This window comes from Ochotona curzoniae, unplaced genomic scaffold (assembly GCF_017591425.1).
Source record: "Ochotona curzoniae isolate NIBS_2020 unplaced genomic scaffold, NIBS_Ocur_1.0 scaffold_1037, whole genome shotgun sequence".
Taxonomy (NCBI): Eukaryota; Metazoa; Chordata; class Mammalia; order Lagomorpha; family Ochotonidae; genus Ochotona; species Ochotona curzoniae.
Genome location: NW_024467083.1, coordinates 15,664,043 through 15,682,569, shown reverse-complemented (window position 1 = coordinate 15,682,569; position 18,527 = coordinate 15,664,043). Strand labels below are relative to the sequence as shown.

Below are 18,527 nucleotides of genomic sequence, written 5' to 3'. Positions count from 1 at the left end.
TTTTGGAGTGATCAGTGGTTAATGACTTAGGAGTATATATGAGATCCTCTGCATAATCCGAGGATCCTCTTCTCCCTTATTCCTTTAGTTCCACCCTCCTTTTCTCCCTTCCTTCTATCTCTGCCTCTTTCCCTCCTTTCTCCCTTCTTTTCCTTTCTCCCTACCTCCATCCCTTCCTTCCTTAAATTCAGCTTGTGAGAGGTTTTCAAAAAGTGCATTGAAGTCATATTATAAAACTTTTTGTATGTAAAGAAGTTTATCTTTATTTTATATATAATGAAATGTATTTATATATATAAATCTTATATATATATATATGTAATGTATTTTAAAAGCATAGTTAAAGAGAATCAGAGGAAAGGACAGAGAGAGATCATCCATCTATTGGTTTACTCCCCAAAACATAGCAATGGCCAGAGCTGGGCTGGTTCAAAGCCAGGAGCCAGCAACCTATTCTGGATCTCCCACATAGGTTCAGGGGCCCAAGAACTTGCTTTCCCAAGCTGTAAGCAAGGACATGGTTCGGAAGTGGAGTAACTGGGACTCAAACTGATGCCCTTACATGATGCCAGTTCTACTGGCAGAGGATACAGCTTACTGTGCTACGACTCAGTTCTAAAGAAGCTTTTAATTTCACTTTTTCACAAACTTTTGGAAGTATATCCCACATAGCCCAAAAGAAGAAAATCTTAACCAGAACCATTTTAGATAGTCATTTCAGGAATTTTGTTGTTGGCTTGTTTGTTTTTATAAAACACAGACAGACACACACACGAAATCTTACAATTTTATTTACTTCTCATCCACATTGGCTGTATGTGGATATTTGAAAGTGATTACTGGTACATAGCTAACCAAAGTGCAGAGCTTGTTTTATTAATCTTCACTCACATTACGTTTTCTAGACATCTCAAACAGATACTGTACGGGACGTTCCTTATTCCTTTGGCTCAGACAGTTTTGTTGAACCTGGTGTCGATGTGCACATCTGGAGTCCCCATGTCTTTCATGACAAACTTCAGGATCTCTTTGAGTGCTTGAGGAGCCCGCTTCTTAAATCCTACTCCATGGATGTGTTTGTGAATGTTAATGGTCTACTCTTGTATCACAACCCCATTGGTGGCAGAACAGCCCTTCTTCTTGCCACCCTTCTTTGCAGAAGCCATCTCATAGGGAGTAAGCTGGAAAGGACAAAAAAGATATCTTTAAGAATTTGAAAAAGAAATAAGCAGTTTTCCAGAGCAGAGTGGCATAAGCACTAATAAAGTTTTTATGAGTAATAACTAAAATTATCTATACCAATTATGAAATAATAATAATAATGTTACAAAGAGAGGAGATTAATTATTGAACTTTTGGGTACCAACTTTTGGCACTAAGTGCCCCTGAGATATTGATGAAATCAATTTGGGGCTATCCGAGACAGTGCTAAGCATTAAAGGCTACAGGCTTAGCAAACCTCCTGTAACTGGGAAATCATCCACCTCTCAAACTTAAAATTGACTTGAGAAATGGAGTAAGAAATATGAAGTAAATATTCTTGGGGAACAGTTATGTAAATGGAGCATTATAGCATAATAATATTAAAATACTCGGGGAACTGCTTCCACAACAACAGGCCTGCTCACTTTCTATGAACCTAATTTTGTTGTTTGCTATCCGGGAATACTGGATCAATGCAGGTTTGTGATTAGAATGTCTTTTGAAAATAAATGTGGACCTCTGCAAAAGTGTGACTGGAGAAAAGTTGTCCATAGTGTGTCTGATGGGCCAGTTTCATTCTTCCTTTTCTTCTTTTTTTTTTTTCCTGTTTAGTATATTCTTGTAATGTTGTGATAATACTAGTCCACAATAACTTCATTTCCTATCAGTTTGGATTAATAGTAAATAAACATATGGCTCACAAAAGAATGGAGATTCTTCCCCAGTAGCTCAAATATACCACATAGCATTCTTTGACAAATATGATCACTTTGAAAAATTGTGTTACAATTACCTTAGAAAAGTCACCCTATGAGGAAGGGAGAGAAGATGGTAGTATCATTATGTTCTTAGAGGCATATCTAAAAATCACGCTGAGCCTGTTAAAAACTAAGTTAAAAATAAAAACAAACTAAAAGCATAAAATAAAATCAAAGTCACCCTAGCTATTTGAAAACATGTTTAGTATGATTTCTTAGCATAGGCATAGCAAACACAAGATTAAAAGGAATTTGCTTGCTCACATATTGGTAAAGGAAAAGGGAACGCACAAGAAACCTAAGCTTCGAACATAATAACCATGAACACTAACCAAGTCTTCATGTAGCAAGTTCACCAATCAGGTTGCTCACACATTTCCCTCTATGATGAGTTTCAGTGAAGGCTAAGAAGTGCTGTCTATTGTCCTTGAAAGTGAAGTATCTGAAGGGGGGAAAACGTAGGTTCTCACGTCACATGGTTTTATTTTTTTAAGATGTTTAGTGAGTCAAGCTGTTATATAATATACACATCAAGTATGAAATCAAGAAAGATGTAGAGATCCAGAAGGGTGAAGAAATAAGAGTAGATTTATCATCCAGTCCTCACTAAAATCTTCCAAAATAAACAAAATAGGGGAGAAACTTGAAACTAGGAAATAGCTTCAAAGTTATACTGTGAACTTTATGGAATACCTTTTAGGAATAGAATAAATTGAACTAAATTGAAAGTAAACACTACAATTTGACAATAAATGATCTTTCTAAAGGCAGTGATTTGGTAATTTAAAAAGCAAGTGAAGGTAAGTCTGGAAAATCCCCAATTACATTTCCCATTTGGGAGAGAGGTCTGAAGGTAGGGAGTAAATTAGAGAATGATGAAGAAATCTTTTCATTACACATTGAGTGTCATGGGATTTAGTGCTCAATATGTATGGTCTATAAAGAAAAATTCCTCCAAACACCCTGGAAAAAAAGTAGGTTACTTGAAAAAGAGCCAAAAAAATAGGTTGTCTTAAGACTTTTTTCTAGCACTAGTGGATACTAGCAAAGCAATTTCAGTGGACAAGAAAATGTCAGTAACTGTTGGAAATGTGGTCCATCTTTCAAAGGGATTCTGGCCTGGAGATGGAAATGCGTACCATTCAAACCAGCCTCATTGCCAACAGGAGAAATTTTTGGACAGGATGGCCACATTTATAAGAGAATTGACAAGTGCACATTTTAAAATAAACTCTTCTGATTCTTCATTATCTGCATTTAAAACCATTTGAATTAGAAAAGGAAAATCTTACAGATGAGAAGGCAAAGATTTAGCTTCAATAAACTATCAAATTTGTCAAATCATATAATGCTATATATATTGAAAGTTGATATTTGATACACAATAAATAAGTAAATCAGTGGAAAAGTCTTAGGAATTACCAAATGAATCCAAGTCTGAACAATTTTGATGTGATAGAGGTAACATTAAAAATGAATGAAATAGGGACTGGCGCTGGCATAGTAAACCAAGTCTCCATCTGCAGTGCCAGCTTCCTGTCACAACTGCTCCCTGCTTATGACCTGGGAAAGCAGCAGGGGATGGTACAAGTGCTTGGACCCCTACATACACGTGGTAGAACTGGAAGGAGCTCAAGGATCCTGCCTGGCTTCAGATACGCTCAGCTCCAGCCATGGAGACCATTTAGACGGTAAACCAGCAGAAGGAAGATTTCTCTCTCTGTTTCTCTCTCGCGCTCCCTTGCTTTCCCAGTAACTCTGCCTTTCAAATAAAAAGTAAAATGAATAAGTAAACTTAAAAATTTTTTGAAATCTTTACAAAAATTAATGAGGGGCCAGTGTGTTGCTTGAAGTAGATATTTCTCCATCCCCAAGTGCTGGCATCCCATATGGGAACTGATTTGTGTCCTGGCTACATCATTGCCCATTCAACTTCCTGCTTGTGGTCTAAGGAGCAGTGGGGGACAGCCCAAAGCCTTGCAACCCTGCAGCCATGTGGAGAAACTGGAAGTAGCTCCTGGATCCCATTTTGGATCAGTTCACTTCTGCTTTTACAGCCATCTGAGAAATGAATCAGCACATGGATGATCTCTCTGTCGCTCATTCTCTGTAAATTTCTTTCCAATAAAATAATCAATTAATTAAAATGAATGAAAAAATCATTCAATGTGATTTGATGGCACTGTATAGCTACTTGGACAATAAAGCGTTTGAATCCTTGTGCCTATAAAACCACAAAAAATGCAATAAAAATTTTTTAAAAAGATAATATAGTATTCACAAATAAAGAATAAATGTCATCAGACAAAAAGCATTCTGTTTGTGCTATCATAACAAAATAACTTCCACTTATATTTATGTGTTAAAAATCATAAACATATTCTTATTATCTAGGTATGTTTGTAATGATAAGGAAAAGACTTTCCTGAGTGTATAGCAAATTTTCCTTACTGAGCTTAAATGATGATCAATTGCTTCAGTCTTCCTGAATTGAGAAGGTACTATTTGTGCTTGTGGATTGGGCTCACACCAGCAACCACACTCAGATTTTAGCTCAAAAGGTTGCTACAGCAGACATTTAGTCCAACGTTTAAAACATGGATTGAGACATGTTCATCCCACATCAAAGTACCTGACCCCAGCCCTGCTAATGCAGACCCTAGGTAGCGCAGTAATGGCTCAAGAATTTCTTTATCCTTTACTCATCAGGAGACCTGTTCTGTGGTCCTGGCTCACTATTTCACACTGGCCCAACTGCTACTGCTGCTCTCTCTCAGTCTCTCTGTACACACACACACAAACACACACAGGTACATTGATTTCTCTTTTTCTGTCTCCCTGCCTCTCAAATAAACAGCAACTTCCAAAATAAAGGTTGATTGGGCTCAGGTAAGGGAAATGGGATGGCTGAGATTTTCCTCTCACAATGACTAGCATGGGCTCCTTCAAAGATTTATTTAATTTTATTGGAAAGGCAGATTTACACAGAGAGAGAGAGAGAGAGAGAGAGAGAGAGAGAGAGAGAGAGAGAAAGAGAGAATATCTTCTATCCGCTGATTTACTTCCCAAATTAACACAACGACTGAAACTGATCTGAAGCCAGGAGACACAAACTTCTTTAGTATCTCCCATGCAGACGCAGGATCTTTTTTTTTTTTTTAAGATTTATTTATTATTATTGGAAAGGCAGATATACAGAGAGAAGGTGACACAGAGAGGAAGATGACTCCCCAAGCGGCCGCAATGCCTGGAGCTGAGCCAATCCAAAGGCAGGAGCCAGAAGCCTCCTCTGTGTCTCCCAGGCTGGTAGAGGGTCCCAAGGCTTTCCCAGGCCACAGGCAGGGAGCTGGATCGGAAGCGGGGCTGCCAAGATAAGAACCAGTGCCCATATGGGATCCCGGGCATTCAAGGCAAGGACTTTAACCACTATGCTTTCGTGCTGGGCCCCAAATGCAGGATCTTAATCTTTGGGCCATCCTTCACTGCTTTCCCAAGTTTGATCAAAGTAGAGCAGCTGGGACACAAACTGACACCCATATGTGTTGCCAGCACTTGCAGATGAAACGTTAGCCAGTTGAGCTATGATGTCAGCCCCTGGGCTCCTTCAGTTTGGTGGCCTTACGGTTTCAAACAGAAATAAAAACAGCAAGTACTTTGGGGACATTGGTCAAAGTTTCGCCAAGTCACTTATGCTTACATCCATTAATCATAACATGTCGTAAAACCTACCAAGTACTTGATAAGTAGTTACTGAGAGAAGCTGAAAAGTTTTGTCAATTTTTAATTCACTAGAGGCGTAAACCTCAAAGGACAATTTTGATTGTTTTGATGGCACCAAAGTTTATAATTTTACTGACAAACACCCATGATAGAGATGTACAGTAAGTAAGAAAGTAGTTTGAAAATTTCCTTATCTATGTGATAGATTAGTATTTCTAAGCATGAAAAGCTCTAAAAATCAACAAAAACACAAGGGGTAAAAAAACAAAAGTGAGGTCCGGCGCTATGGCCTAGCGGCTAAAGTCCTCGCCTCGAATGTGTCAGAATCCCAAATGGACGCTGGTTTTGGTCCCGGCAGGCCCGCTTCCCATCCAGGTCCCTGCTTGGGGGGAAAGCATTCGAGGATGGCACAAGGCCTTGGGACCCTGCACCCACATGGGAGACTGGGAAGAGGTTCCTGGTTCCCGGCTTGGGATCGGCGCAGCACCGGCCGTTGTGGTCACTTGAGGAGTGAATCATCAGAGAGAAGATATTTCTCTCTGTCTCCTCTTTACATATATCTGACTTCGCAGTAAATAAATAAATAAATAAATCTTTTTAAAAAGTGATAATAATGAAGTTAAATCACAGTTACACTTGATAATGGAAAATATGTCAATGTTATTGTGAAAGTATCGCTACTCTGGATGAGTCGTCTAATGCAGTAGGCTAGTTAACATATAACGTCTAAGATTAAGTCTCTCCCCCAACTTCAATCTGGCTTCTGGGTAATGTGTATCCTGGAAAGAAAGAAAGCAATGGCTCATGTATGTGGGTCCCTGCCACTCATGTGAAAGACACATTTGGAGTTTCTGCTTTCTTATTTTAGATTTGTTGTGTCCCAGCTGCTGAGGTCATTTGAGAACTGAACTAGAGGATAGAATGTCTATCTCTGTCGTTGAAGTTTTTCCTCACTCTGACTCTTAAATAAACTTTTTTAAAAAGAAGGCTTTCTCTAACCTATCTTCCCAACCAAATAGATTCAAAAGAACATTATGATTTTTCTCCACATATGATAAGTAACATGACTGATAATACCCATTTATGGAAGGCATTGGAAAGAAGATTCTACACTGCGGTGATATAAGTTCAAATTTCCTTCTAGAATAGCAACTAGGTGTTTCATCAAAGTCCTTTGAAAATACACATACAAATAACTCCATTTTAAAGGACTTTCCTTCAGGAAATTAGACAGACAAGAATGAATCAGAATGTTCCTTTCTATAGGAAGGGAAAAAAGAGAGAAAATGTGAAAATGGTGATCTCACCCACCTTCTTGTAGCCTTTGACCCATATCACCCTAATCAACTATCATCAAAAATAAATATAATAAAAAAGAATGTTCCTTTCAAACCTCAGAACAGTAGTCATAAAAACAGATACATACTCAATTACTTATTTATTCATGTACATATTCCATAAACATTAGTTTTGATATGACAGCTTTGTTGACAAATTAGAGATCCTGCTGCATGGTAGTCGTGTTCTTATGTGGGAGCAAACAATAGACTAATAGCTATGGTATACAAAATAAAGAATGGGGTGTGCAAAAATTTCTCTAATAAATGAATTGTATTGCAGGCCTTACAAAAGGCTCAGGGAGATATGCTTCTGATCCAATTATTAGGACTTATTGCCCAGCAAGGCAGAAATCTTCTTTCTTTTGCTCATAGTTTTAGCTTTGTCCCTAAGCACTCAATGCTATGTTTTTCAGATTGCAAGAACTCAAAACAATAAAGCATTTTGATTAAAAGTTAATTAAATATTACATTATGTGTTTGGGAGGGTTGGTGCAATGGTTCAATTGGAGTGGCAGCATCCCTAATGGGAATTAGTTCATGTTTTGGCTGCTCCATTTCCCATCCTGCTTTCTGCTTGTGGTGTAGCAAAACAGTGCAGGATGGACCAAAACCTTGGAACCCTGTACCTGTGGGGGAGACCAGGAGGAAGTTCCTAATCCTTGGCTTCAAATCACCTCAGATCCAGCCATTGCAACCACTTGGAAAATGAACCAGCAGATGGAAGATCTTTCTCCTTGTCTATAAATTTGCCTTTCCAATAAAAGTAAATAAATCTTAAAAGAGGATGAAGAAGAAGAAGAAGAAGAAGAAGTCATGAGGAAACCTGTACTTTTCAAAAGTTTATTATTTTCTTGGGATTCAGTAGCTTCAGTGTTCAGCAATAGCCATTTGCTAGGACAGTGAGTCACTAGTGTGACTGAGAGCATGTCCCTTTGGACTGCCATCATGCCTCTCCTTTGTCACTAGCTCACTATGTATTTCTGGTCACTCAGTTAAGGCTGCTTGACAACAACACTTTTCAACAGTACAAATTGCCTTATAAGCCCATTTTTGACCGAACTCAGATCCTTGAATTGCAACAGACCTTGTAATTCAACTACCCTCTCAATGACCACTTTCAACGGGTTTCTTCAAGTGTTTGCCTAGGAAACCACTTCCAATCTTTCCTGGGCCTTTAAGGGTCCTGATTGCCTACTTAGTCGTCCAAACTCTTTAGTCTTGTATAATTCTTATATTTATTCAGATTTATTAGAAGTAAATAAATTCTAAGTAATCACTTTTTATTGAATAACTAGGACATCTAACAAACTTTTTGAAGTTATTAAGGAAACAACAAAGGAAAGTAAGAGTAAGCATCAATCTTCAATTAGCCACTCTGGTGGAGTACATCCAGACAGAATTAGCAATAACAATTGGTATAGGAGAGAGGTCCTCCAACTGGGAAAGTAATGACTGGCTGATTACCAAATTTAGGGTCAAATACGATGCATGCTGTTAATTTTTTCTTTTCCAGCTTTCTTGAATTGAACTATAAATCTGACTAATTTTATTTGTTGCACTTCAACTGAATTAGAAATTCATCCACACTGCCAGCAAAATGGTAATAGCAGAGGCAAAAGTTACAGTTACATCTAACAGCAGGAACTTTGGTAGTGACTTACCATTTAATCTTTAAAAACATTGACCAAGTGAATTAACCTATTATGTTTTGGACCTAAGCATGTCCTAAAAATTATGAGTTCATATTTTAGTCATAAAGTTTCATATACTTATAATAGTACTTTAAAACATGATGATTGGAAATTGAATTGATATTTAATTGCAATTCTACCACACTTTTTTTAGATTTTATTTGTTTCAAAGGCCAAGTTACAGAAAAATGAAGAGAGAGAGAGAGAGAGAGAGAGCTTCTATCCTTCCATCTGCTGGCTTACTACCTAAATGGCCACAATGACCAGCACTGAGCCAGGCTAAAGCCAGGGACCAGCAACTCCATCCAAGGCTGCCATGAGGGTGGCAGGGCTCCGACAACTTAACCTATCTTCTGCTGCTCTCTCAGGTGCATCAACAAGGAAGTGGATCAGAAGCAGAGAAGCAGACATTGTATCTGGCAGTTAGTTACATGGGATGCTGGCCTTGCAACTGCAGACTTAGCATGCTACATCACAAAGCCAACCAATGCATACAAATTGTAAGAATTATATTACAAATTAAAGAAATCTGATAAATTTGGGGAATAGTATTTTTTTTAAATGTGTGTTTTATTTTCTTTTTTATAAAAATCAGACTAATACATGTTGTATTTTCAAATGTAAAAAGTACAAAGATAAATCCCAAAAATAATGTAAAATATTATTACAAAGGAAAATGTTAATGTTTTTCTTGGTGCCTGGGTATCTGACGGAGAGTATAGCTTCTATCCACTGATTCACTCCTCAAAAGCCTATAGCAGCAGCTGGCGCAAGGCCAGCTAAAACCAGGATCTACGAATTCAAACAAGTTTTCCCAGGTGAGTTGCAGGAACCCAAGTATTTTGGCCATAATCTGCTGCCTCTGAAGTGCATTAGCAAGAACCTGGACCAGAAGTGTGGAATAGCTGGGACTCAGATCAGGCACTCTGACATGGGATTATAAGTGTCCTGAGCAACTGGTTAATATCCCAATATGCTGAGTATTTAAATCTTCACTGTATGATGAATTTCAAGCAGTCAAAATTATACCATATCATAAGAAAGGAAACACTCTCCTCTATTTGATTAACTTGTTCAGTATGACCATGATTTAATCATAACTCCAAAATAATTTGCTAATGATTGTTGGGCTTGTGAAATTGATATTCAGGACTCCACATGATGGCTTATTTAGTGAAATCCTCCCCTTGCAAGCACCAGGATCCCATATGGGCACAGGTTTGTGTCCTGGCTGCTCCACTTCCCATCTAGCTCCTTGTCTGGGGCCTGGTAAAGCAGTGGAGGATGGCTCAAGTCCTGGGGATCCCATACCCACATGAGAGACTCCAGCCATTTTGACCATTTGGGGAGTGAACCGGTAGGTGGAAAATCTTTCTCTCTTTTTCTTCTTCTCTGTAAATTTCCCTTTACAAGTAGAATAAATAAATCTTTAAAAAGAAGAAGAAAAGAAAAAGAAAAAGAAATTGACAACCAAAGTCATTTCATTGTGGCAGGAGGACAAACCCTCATGCCCTCCCCCTCAATTTTTCACTTTCTTCCTATTTATTAGGTTTCAAATTAGTCCTTTGCTGGAATTTCTCAAAACTTGGCTTACCAGCTGACTCGCTTACTTGACTTGCAACTGTCAACACTACAAACATGGATACAATTAAAATAAACCTCAGCCCTGATAGCTCCAGATACTGATTTGTGGGCCTCCACATGTGCCCTTGTGTTCTGCTTCCTATCCTTCATTACCTGGGAAGTTCTCTGCTTCCATCACCATTTCTCCCTTGTGGTATGAAATCTTCTTATTTATTGTGGCCAAATTTTTCTCTTCTTACCCTTTCTTTTGCTTGCATTATCAGCCTTTATATTTCTACTGAATGATTGCTATCAACAACTAAGCATATTGTCTTGCTCCCTCTCCTGAGAACAGAGAAAGACTTCTTACTTCAGTGAAATCTTCTGATAGCCATTACATTTATTCATTGCTCTCCTGGGTAAAGTTTGAAATGTACTTCTTTTATTCACCAGGTCCATTTGTTCTTCAACCCACTGCGGTTTGGTTGAAACTTCTATAAAATATTACTAATTTAATTTGGGACAGCAAGTGTAATGGATATTTTCCATTTTTCCTTGTGTTTCAAGCAAACTGTTTCAACTCATACCAGGTGCAGCAGCTATTTTGTTTTCTAAGCTTTTTGCTTCCAGGTTACCTTGGATTTGTAATTTCACATGCTCATACACTATTTTGTGGTAAGCCATACCTGTATTGTGGTGACTGTCAAACTGAGTTTCTCAGTTCTCTCTCCTGCCCACTAGACTCATACCAAACTATCCACTTGTCATCTTCGCTGGAATACCCAATATATATTTCAAATGCATAAGACTTTGATTTAAGCTGAATAAAGTCCCCTCCAAATACGTCTATAAGCTGATCCTTAATTTATGAATGGGTTACACTGCATGACAAAAGAAACTTTGCTGTTGGTATTGTATTAGAGATCTTGAGAAAGTAAGATTATGCTGAATTAACAGGCTCATTCCAAGGATCCTTTCAAGTAGAGGACCAAAGGTGGGAAGCAGAGAGGTGACATGACCATGGAAGCAGAAGGAGAATAGAGTTTGTGATGTGATGTCATGAGCTGAAGAAAACTGCCAGAAGCTGCAAAATGAAAAGAGACACTTCTCCCCTACAGTCTTCAGAAGGAAATGAGCTTGTTGACACTGTGACTGTAAAACAGTGAGACTGCATTTGGACCTCTGAGCTCCAGAATTGTGAAATAATATGTTTCTTTTTATTTGAATAATTACATAACTATTGCTCCCAGCACCAGTAGAAAAACAACTAGAAATTTCAGTGTCTAAAAGTAGATTTTTTTAAAAAAATTTCCTTAATATGGTTTATTATATGTGTGATGATATGTACATACAAATTAATGTGCTGTAAGTAGAAAGATCTTTCACGAGGTTCACAAAACTAAAATTAAAAAATAATTTTTATGCAAAATGTTTTCCAATCCATGTAGTATTTCCATAATATACATTTTGCATGAACCTTTTGAATATCTTTACATATATGGATTTCAGAAATTGTTATACCAAAATAAGTTTACCATTTTAAAACATTTATTTACATGACAGGCAGAGCAACAGAGAAAGAGGATGATACAGACCTTTCACCTAAGGATTCACTCCCCGCATGGGCAGAACAGCCACATCTGGACTAGGCTTAATCCAAGAGCCAAGCATTCCCTCCTAGTCTTGTATGTTGGTGGTCAGGGTCAAAATACTTGGGACATCTTCCTTCTCAGGCTCATGGGCAGAAAGTTTGAAGGGAAGCACAGCTGACACCTAACATAGCATTCCAATATGGAATGCTGACATCAGCAACAACTTAGCCAACTATGTCACCATGCCAAACTGAATTTGTTTTCCCATTGGCTTTTCAAAGTATCCTCATTCATTTAGCCATTTTTTAACTTAGTTCATATTTGAAATTCCTTTATTCCTATGATCATATAAACGGTTTATTAAAATCACATCCTGGACCCAGAGTGGTGGCCTAGCAGCTGAAGTCCTTGCCTTGAACGCTTCGAAATCCCATATGGATGCTTGTTCTAATCCTGGCAGCCCCACTTCTTATCCAGCTCCCTGCCTGTGGCCTGGGAAAGCAGTCAAGGATGACCCAAAGCCTTGGGAGCCTGCACCCGCGTGGGAAACCTGAAAGAGCTCCTGGCTCCTGGCTTTGGATTGGCGTAGCACCAGCCATTGCAGTCACTTGGGGAGTAAATGATCAGATGGAAGATATTTCTTTCTCTCTTTCTAATAAACATAAATAAATCTTTAAAATATATATATATATAATGAAATAAATTAAGTGAATAGGAACTTTGATAACATAATGGAAGAAATGTGCCCACTTGAGTGGATAAGGTTGTGTCTTTATAGAAATGACGTTTAAAATCCATCATAAAGAATGTAGATGATTTCCTCATCCCAAGGTGAGTGTTCTTGGTAGAGCATGTGTGTAGAAGGTCTGCGGGGCTGCAAGAACAGGGCAGAATTCTAGGCCATATTTGGGGAATGGATATTGAAAAGGAGGCTGCAGAAAAAATAACAGCTAGATTATTACATGATATCTGGATTTTATTTTAGATCCACTGGGAAGAGAAAACAACCCAAGCAACTACCGTGACAGGCAGCATTAGAGGTTATGGGGCATGAGCTACGATGTTGGCAGTGATGATGAAGAGGCATGAATTGTGGCAAGGTATATTCTGACAATAAAATCCTCAGTATTTATGATGGACCAGGTGTAGAGGAAGAAATAATGTGACAAGTGAAGGCTGCCATCCCGTTTTCAGGCTTGAACAAAGGGGTGCATGAATGGAAATGTACCTTGAGATAGGAAAGCTTTCAGGAAAGGCTCCCAATGGGAGAAGAATTGAGACGGAATAGAGAAAAAGAAAGGAACTTTCATGTTTGTTCTCTGTATCATCTTTTAAGAGATAGAGTTCTCAAAGCAAGAAATGAACTTTCTAAAAGCTTAGAAACACAGGAAAATATTTCAGCAAGTATTCCACAAGCCTTGTGTTTAAAATACCACATCTAGCACCCTAGTCATGTTGCCACACTGGCTGAGGCAGCAGCAAATGCTATTACAACAGCACTTTCGTTCTTCTAAAAGTTAAGGCTCTGTCAGTATTTCCATTATAAATTCCAATTTTCAGGAGTTTATAACTTGGCTATTTTTAAATCACATCAGGCTGAAACTTGCAAGAAGTAAAACCTTTCAAAAAGTAGATTTAATGCATTTTTGTCAATATCTAGTTAAACTGTTAGCTTTTTTCTGAAATAAAGTTGTTTTCAGTTAATATATTGAGAGACAAATATTTTAATTAAAGCAGATTTTAATTTGAGTTGTCTGAAAATAACTACACTTTATAACAATGTCATGTTTCATATGTATAAATTAGATAGAATGTGCCACAAACATTATGCTGAAGCAATTTTAACACATTATACCAAAACTTGGCATATGTATTGCAGTTTCGGATGAATCTTCCATAATAAAGCTTACCGTAAATTGGATAAGGTTTTTCTGAGGAATAATACTACATTCAATCTTGTTTTATAAATAAAAATTTCATTATTTTCCCAGGCAGAATTTAGTTTTAAAGGTCTCATTGGATTAAAAATAACCTTCTTTAATTTGGGATACAACATCTTAATTTCCTTTTAGTATTAAAACATTATCATGTGTATGCAGCACTCACCTCAGGCCTTTTGCGATAACCAGTTAAACCAGTGGATCTGCCTGAGTCCAGACACACTCTCTTCCCTGTTGAGGTACATGGGGGAAAGACAGAAAATATCTCAGAAGAAAAACAACGAGGTGCTATCTAGTATGTCAAATGAGGGGTACAATGATGCATAAGTAAGTGCCCTACCTGGAGAGGATGCAAAACTAAATCAGAAGAAAAACAGGTAAAACAAGACCCAAAAGAGCAGAGTTGGAGATTCTATCCAGCTAAACAATGAGGAAATGCTTAGCTTGCAGGAAGCAGTTAAGCAGTGTTAAGGAGAATACAGGGGAAGGGAACCGGGGGCAAAGAGCTTTCCCAGGTGACAGCAGCTGCAGCAAAGGGAAGAAGCTGGAGATTCCTATGGACATAACGAGGAGTTCAGGTTTGTCCAATAGATGTCACTTTCCGGGTCTGTTTTAATCATTTGTAAAAAGTGTATGTGTGTGCATGTGTGTATCTGTGCTTATTTAATGAATACAAGGGGTCTACTGAAACTGAAACGGACTAATGGGTAGATTCCTTGATCATCAAAATATTTCCTGGGAAGAAACTTCCAGGTTGGGAGATTGCTCATAAATACATCTTTATAATGATGAAAACATAAAAATTTAAGATTACAAAACTGATTTTTCTTCTTTCTTCATATATTTATTTGAGAGTGAGAGACAAACTGACAATAGAACCTATTCACTGACTGCTGAAAAGCCCAACATGGCTAAAGCTGGGCCAGGCCAGGCTGCTGCCAGTACTCCAGAAGTCAATTCTGATCTCCCATATGTATGGCGGGGACTCCTTGAGGCATTCCCTGCTGCTTCCAAAGCTCTACATCAGTCGGAATCTTGGATTTGGAGAACAGCTGGGACTCTACCCCAAGTGCTCTGAAACGGGACTCAGGTGTCCTGGTGGGTCTCTGGACTACTAGAGAAATGTCTGCCCAACAGGTATTTTTTAATGCATTGGAAACATATGCGACTTGAAATGTACAATACTCATTTTTCTGTTGAAAAAGGAGGTTTCATTCTTTATTACAATTTCATTGAAAGCAACCTTTGAATATCTAGAAATGAGTTCCATATAATGAACTTATCCAGGAGCCTAAGTAACGGTGCAGTGGATTAGGCTGTGCTGGTATCCTATAAAGAAGTGGAAATTGGAAGTCCTACCTTCTCCATCTAGTTGCTTGCTAATATGCCTGGAAAAACAATAAAAGATCCCTGATTCTCTTGCAAATAAAACAAAAATGATTTTTTAAAAAATTAAAAACACCAGAAGTTAGTGAAGTAAAACTTGAAGTATTAGATAATATTCCAATTATATAATACTTATTTCAATTATGTAATACTTCAATTGTAATAATTGAAGTATAAATAATATTACTTATAATAAATATAAGAAAAAATAAAACAAAAATGAGCAAATCAAGCAACAAAATCACAGAAGAAGAAATATAAAAGGTTAACACATACACATATTAGGAGTTCGGGTAGTGAAAATTATAGCAAGAAACTACCATTTTTATTCAAAAAATTAATAAGCATAAGCTAAATAAAGCTGAAGTGAGGGTATCAGGAAGCAGTTACACTGCATATCATGGCTGGGATGGTAAGGGCAGAAGCCTTTTAGGACGCAGTCTGCCAGGATGCACTAAAAATGATGATAAACAGGTAGGAAAATCTATTCTAAATATATGGAAATATAAGTATACATGCTAATATTTTACCTTCTTCGGTACTGAATTTCTTGAAGAGTAAAAGAGGACTCAGTTCTCTGTAAACCTTAGATTTTATCTGAATTTAGTCAATACAGAAGTAAAGAAATGAACAGGCCCTGGCACAATGGGTCAATGGGCTAATCCTTACCTTTCAATCACTGGGATCCCATAAGGGTGCTGGTTCATGCCCTGGATGCTCCAGTTCCAATCCAGATTCCTGCCTGTGTCATAGGAAAACAGTTGAGGATGGCCCAAGGCCTTGGGACCTTGCACCTGCTTGGGAAGAGGCTTCTTCCTCCTGGCTTTGGAACAGCTTACCTCTGGCCTTTGTGACCACTTGGTGAATAAAACAGGTGGAAGATCTTTCTCTCTGTCTCTTCTTCTCTCTGTAAATCTGCTTTTCCAATAAAAATAAACAAATTGTTTGATGAAAGAAGAAATGAGCAAAATAATTTCAGGTGATAATAGGTGATTTTTGGAACATAAAATGCAGTGATATGATAATGAAGCAAATAGCAGTTATGTAAGACACTGTGAGGTCATTTTTATAAATTACAAAAATAAATATTAACATGCTGTTTAGATATACATATAGTGAAATTAAATACATGCAACATAATATAAATATATAATATATATAAATACATATGTCCAACTGGAGATGACAATTAATTAACAGTACACATGAATCTGACTTACAATAGAGCTTCCAGGAAAATATAAATTTTAAATACGAACAAAATTATATATTCTTAAATATATTTATAAATAAAAGCATGCTGAGCTTGTACTGTTTAAAGTAATAAAACTGGATTAAACCTCAGAAAGAATAGGAAAAGGGTAAGTGCACCTGATAAAGGCACAAAATGAAAACTGCAGAACATTGATGAAGTGACTTTATTGTTTTGTATTGTTTTTAAAGATAATAAGTTCTATTTACATGAAGTGAGTACTTCAAAAAGTTTTGTGTAGAAGTAAAATTAAAATATAAGCTTGAGAGAACATTTAGGCTGGATGTTAACCCAGCTGCATCCCATGTCTGAATGCTTGAGTTTGAATCCTGGCTTCCCTTTTGATTCCAGTTCATCTTAGGAGACAGCAGAGGATGGCGCAGGTGGCTGGGTCTCTACCATCACGGAAGACTGGACTGTATTCCAATGCGCAGCTTTAGCCTGATGCCATAGACAGTGACAGAGAATTGGAAGGGGATAAAGCCCCACTATGAGCATTTGGGGAGCAAACCAGATGATGAAAGTTCTCTCTTATTCTGCTTCTTGGCCCCTTAAACAAGCAAACAAAGAAACACGTAAATAAATATTTTTAACATACGAACTTATTTTGCTGGCCTTAAGTTTTTTAAAATTATTTTATGAAAAAAACATGTACCAAACATTTTTTTTGCACTAAAATAAACACATACTCTCATTCCATTATTTCATGAACTTTATTAAGTACTCTTGAATTGATTTGTTGGGATATTTATTTATTTAAAGTATTTATTTATTGAACTTGAAAGAAAGGATAGAAAGATCGTTCATATCTTGAATCAGAGGGACTATTGGGAGTTACAGGGGAGAGAAAAACAGATTTCCTATCTGCTGATGCTCTCCTCAAATGCCTGTAGCAACCAGGGCTGGGTCAGGCTGAAGCTAGATGCCAGAAGCTAGGGACTCAATCCAGGTATTCCACCTGGGAGGCAGGGACCCAAGTACTTGAGCCATCACCTGCCCTGCCAGCTAGAGTGTGCGCAGGAAGTTGGAATTAAGAGGAGACCCAGGACTTGAACTCGGGCACTCTGCAAACCCAAGACTTTCACAAGAAGATTTTCTAAAGGATGTATTTATTTATTTAAAAGGCAAATTAGCACAGAGGGTGAGACAGAGCTTAGAGGTCTACCTCTGCTGGTTCACTCTCCAGATGGCTGCAACAAGCCAAAACAACATCAGGCATGCCCAGGTGTCAGGAGCTTCACTGGGTTTCCCCTGTGTGTGTTTACAGGCCTTAAAGTACTTCAGCCACTGTCCACTGCTTTCCCAGGTGTATTGGCAAGGAGCTGAATCTGAAGTAGAGCCTCAGGGACTTGAACTGCCACCCTTATGGGATGCTGGCCCTCCAAATGCTGGCTTACCTTGGGACGCCACTGTTCCAACTCTAAGACACTAATTTTGACATGAACTTCTTATATGCTACCATGATTCACATCAGGTGAAATTGAAAGTAGGAAACATTTAAATGGTTAAAAATGTGAGCAAAAGATAGAATTTTAAAAAGAGGATTTGGCAAATCCACAGATTAAATATATAGTCCCTGAATAATTGAGAATTTTCTCTAACTAGAATAATTAGAGGAAAACAAGGAGAGAATGACAGCAATTACAACAAGGGGATTTCAGTATGAAATAAAATTAGAAACCACAGGGAAATGAGCTTTTTTAATAAACAGAATTAAATATTAGCTAGCTTTGCTTGAAACCCCAACTGTAGGGATTTTATAGAGCCCAGGCATTATTATAAGCAAGGTTCACATACAAGTTAATTCCCTGGCACTAGTTCCAAAAAAAGCATTACGGTAAAGCTTCCAAATAGCAGGTCTTTATACAGATAGGGATGGAATGATTGACTTTAAAGAATGAAAGTTCTTAAAAGTAAAACTAGACCAATGACAGATGTGGTATTTCTACCATCTACAAATAGTGCTGTTATTTAAGACATTAAGATGATATATTATTCAGTGCTAAAATATGTGATATGGTTGCAAATGAGATAAACTTTTTCACTTTTTGATCTACTAATAATGATTTTTATATCAGAAGA

General features: G+C 37.6%; 1 pseudogene; it reads right to left on the bottom strand.

The window, feature by feature from the left end:
- Positions 1–792: 792 nt before the first annotated feature.
- On the bottom strand, positions 793–1,166 carry LOC121168707 (annotated as a pseudogene).
- Between the last annotated feature and the right edge of the window lie 17,361 nt (positions 1,167–18,527).